This window comes from Oryctolagus cuniculus, chromosome 9, assembly GCF_964237555.1.
Source record: "Oryctolagus cuniculus chromosome 9, mOryCun1.1, whole genome shotgun sequence".
NCBI classification, from domain to species: domain Eukaryota; kingdom Metazoa; phylum Chordata; class Mammalia; order Lagomorpha; family Leporidae; genus Oryctolagus; species Oryctolagus cuniculus.
The window spans coordinates 44,399,876-44,404,463 of NC_091440.1; positions in this window are offsets into that span (position 1 = coordinate 44,399,876).

Sequence of the window (4,588 nt, forward strand, 5' to 3'; positions counted from 1 at the left end):
AGAGTCACTGGTGGTGGCTTTACCCCTGTACCACATTGCTGGCCCCTAGATCATATTCTTTAAAATAACCACCCTGACAGCAACCCAGGTGTAAGGCAAAACATGTAGACATATGACTTGGCTTCAAGCTTTAACCACTTGGAATTTCTGTTTATTTATTCTTTCATTTGGAGCAAACTTGGTTGGCATGCAATTCTTCCCTTTTTATTATCTTTTCATTTCAGGAAAAGTTTGGGAAAATAGAAAAAAAAAAGGGGGTATATATTTGGGTTACTAAATAAATATGTTTAATTTTTCTACCAGTGTTCTAGCAATCTTGATTGAAGCTTTGAACTTCTTTTCCATTCCCTGTTTTTAAGAATTGTAAAACAGCCAGAGTCGCGGCTCAATAGGCTAATCCTCTGCCTGTGGCGCCGGCACACCAGGTTCTAGTCTTAGTCGGGGCACCGGATTCTGTCCCGGTTGCTTCTCTTCCAGTCCAGCTCTCTGCTGTGGCCTGGGAGTGCAGTGGAGGATGGCCCAGGTCTTTGGGCCCTGCACCTGCATGGGAGACCAGGAGAAGGCGCCTGGCTCCTGGCTTCGGATCAGCGCGGTGTGCTGGTCACAGTGTGCTGGTCGTGTCAGCCATTGAGGGGTGAACCAAGGGAAAAGGAAGACCTTTCTCTCTGTCTCTCTCTCACTGTCCACTCTGCCTGTCAAAAAAAATATTGCAAAACGTATTTAAAATAATAGTATGTTTTATTATTTTATAATAATTATGTTTTATTTTAGTTAACACTTACCATTCATGTACTACTTATGCTGCAAGAATTTTTTTAAGAATTAGTTATTTATTGTAAAAGCAGAGTTAGAGAGAGAGAGAGGGAGAGACACTCCCCAAATGGCTACAACAGGGGCTGGGGCTAGTCAGACCGAACCAGGAGCAAGGAACTTTTTCCTGGTCTCCCACATGGGTGGTAGGGAACCAAGTACTGGAGCCACCTTTCACTGCTGTCACAGAGCATTACTAGGGACTGGATCCGTAGTGGAGCAGCCTGGACTCCAACTGGTGCTACATGAGATGCTGGCCTTTCAGGCAGCAGCATAACCAGCTGTACCACAGCATCACCACCAACAATCCCCCAAAATTATTTTTAAATCCTGATTTACTTATGTTTTTTCATACAAAGTAAATTTTAAAATAGCCACAGATCATTAAAACTATAGGAGTATATAATTCTTAATGGTTTGTTGTTCAAAGTCTTAAAGTTTGACAAAATACTATATTTTTAGCAAAGCTGCTATATATATATATATGCATATATATATATAGCTGATATATATAGGCATATCTTTGCTGTTGTTTATGTGAAAATCACCTAATTTAAAAATAATGCAATGAGGTCTCTAGGAAGAAATACTACAAACTGCTTGTTGCCCTTATTAAGACTCAAGAATATCTTACTTATGATCTTCTGCACAAAGTCCTCACATCTCTAGTGAGCCACTAACTGCTCGATCCCCACTCTTCTAGTCTCATATCCTACCAGGTAAAATTTTCCGTCTTATTTTTTTAAAGGAAATTCTTAATTCACACCCGGAGGACAGCTCCTCAGGAGAACTCTCTTGCCAACAGCAGGGATTCTTCTCATGTGCTCTGTTTCCATGGGAAGGAAGATCCAGGTCTCTGAAGATAGCCACGGGATGCTCTTTCCTCTTGAAAACAGGGACCACTATACAATCTGACAGCCATCAACATTGTGGGCGCTGTGGCCGAAATAGAACTTGCTTTTGGCACAAAGCTCAAATTGTTATTTCTTATATGTGGTTTTGGGAAAAAAAATGTTTTCAGTTTCAAATAACATCTTAAAACTTTTTAAACTTCACATTTTTTTTTCCTTTTTTTAATTTTGGGACTTCCTACACTTTCTTGCAAAATCTGTACTTTTAATAACCTTTTGGAAAAGGTTATTACCTATTTCTTATGTCTGTATTCAATTGCTAAATTGATTTGGGTACAATTTGTTTTTCTCTGTTGCCTCCTTTTATTCTGGCTGGCAACTGGCCAAATGTTTCCAGTAAATTTGTTTGAGTGTATTGCTTTTTCTAAACTTGTGCTTTTCTTTTCTTTTGCTACCTCTCTGCTGTTGGCTAGACGCCCACTGTACCCTGGTAAGCTTTACTGTAAGAACAGGCAAAAAAGCATCTTTTCATGACATTTTAAGCAATGATTTTATTTGGTTCACACAGTTGATTGGTTCTTGTGGCTTTTCTCTGTGGTTAGATTTAATGCACTTCCTGCTCAAATGCTGAGTTTAATAATTTTATAAATTTAGATTTTTATATAAACTAAATTATGACATACTGAAAATATTTTAGGTGTTCTTACATAATCTCCATTGTTGTCACCAACTTTACTCGATCTTTTGAATACTGATGGTAAAATAGCTTTTCAAAATACTTATCTTAGATTTATGCATATAGGAGGACACAACATTATGAAATTATGAAATAGATACTTTGTAAATATTGTATGTCCTAGGCTTTCAGACACAAATAAATCTTGTGAATGAATAGGTAATTCTAAATTAAGAACAATGATAAGTGATTTTCAATTCATGTTGTATACATGAACAAGTGTATACCAAAAACACATTCTTATTATTATACAAAGAGGGAGGTCACATTTTTATTGTATCCTGTAGAGTAGTTTTACTGTTCAGTGATTCATAAGGTTTTTAACTCAGGCACTCATATCATTTAATATAGCAAGAATTTGATTCAAATAGATATAAAAATAATTCAACTCTATTGTGGTTCACTTTATTAAATGAAGATGAATAAAGTGAAAATAATTTCATCCAGTTTGATTATTGAGGTTAAGTTCACAAGCCTGTACTTTATGTAAATCCTGTTGGAAATAGCGACAGAGTTAAGCTAAATTATATGAAATTACATCTGGTCACATTTTATTGTAGGCAAAGGATTGTCAAAAATGGACAGCATTTTTTTCATCCCTGCTTAATGTCAATGGCTGATAAGTGCTAGAATTAAAACATAAATTATTTATTCCACAGACAATTAGAAAATAGAACAAGAAATTGAAAAGTACGAAATGAGATTGAGAAATGGCAATTTCTTCCAGCACCAGCCTACACGTTAAAACTACTTTCTGTTTAAGAATAGACAGCTTCTGCGAAAGATGTGTGTGTTTATATTAGATCAAATACCTAATGATGTTCTCAAGGTCACAGGGATAACCCTTTACAGACAGACTCACATTAAGTGCATCTGCAACTTTGTCCCAGCTGTTAATTGTAGAAACGTTGTTCAACAGAGATACTATGTTGTACAGCTTTATCACTGAAACTATGGTTTATAGTTTTTTATGTGATCATATTATAGAGGCTGCAATATGGTTGTATAATAAACTTTTCATAGTTAACAAATTTCCATATTAGGTCATAGGACAAAGGGGAAGGTACCGTGTTCTATAGAGTATAAATCTGTTAATGGTGAACCCTATGATTTTGAGCAAATCATTACACATATACTCTTAGAAATGCTGAATGTTCTTTTACAAATATTTGGATATTTCTATTCCAATAGTCTTATCATATAAATTTTATATACTTTTTCAGATTCTTTCTTTTTATAACTACCTGGTTATTTTCAAACTTCCAAATTACTTATAGCATAAAAAATTACTAGGCAGTTTAAGGAAGAAGAGGCATTAAGAATTCTGGCTATTTGAAGGTTCATTCTTTTTTTATTTATAGAAAATTTTCAACAAATGTCAGAAGATATATACTGCCTGATGGATCTGCTATACAGCTGGACTGGACAAGAGACTAGGCAAAGCCTTCTTATTTAAAATTAAAAGAATCAGAACTGACTTGCTTTGCTTCCCATTACAATTCTATAACTTCAATATGGGTAATCCATCAATAATTTAAAAAGATAGATAATTACTATTTTATATAACAAATTTAATATTAAATTCTTCCACTTTTTTATATAGTGTTAAATAGGAAAAAATAATGGCCATGACATTCTTATTTAGCTCACTTTTGAAATTGTACATGTAACTTTTCATCAACAAACATCAATTTTGTTCCCTTTTAATAAATTTTTAAAAAATATTTTATTTTTTTATGTGCTGGTTTGAAAGACAGAATTATGGAGGGCAGAGGAGGTAGAGACAGAGACAGATCTACACAAAGAGAAAGATCTTCCATCTACTTGTTCACTTCCCAAATGGCTGGGCCATGTTGAAGCCAGGAGCTGGAAAATCCATCTGGGTCTCACACATGGGTGCAAGTATTTGGACCATCATTTGCTGCTTTCCCAGGCACATCAGCAGGGAGCTGGTTCAGAAGCAGAGCAACCAGCGCTGGAACCCACAACTCTGAGGTGAGATGCCAGCTTCTCAAGTCCACATCTTTGCATGTTGCACTGAAACTCTGGCCCCTAAGTTTTATTAAATGGTAAATCCTATATTGTTTATTTAAAAAAAAAAATAACAAATAGACAAACGAGTAGTAAATTTAACAAATTTTGAACATAGTACAAAACTAAAATGAATTCCTTTTTAATACTATTACTTTCC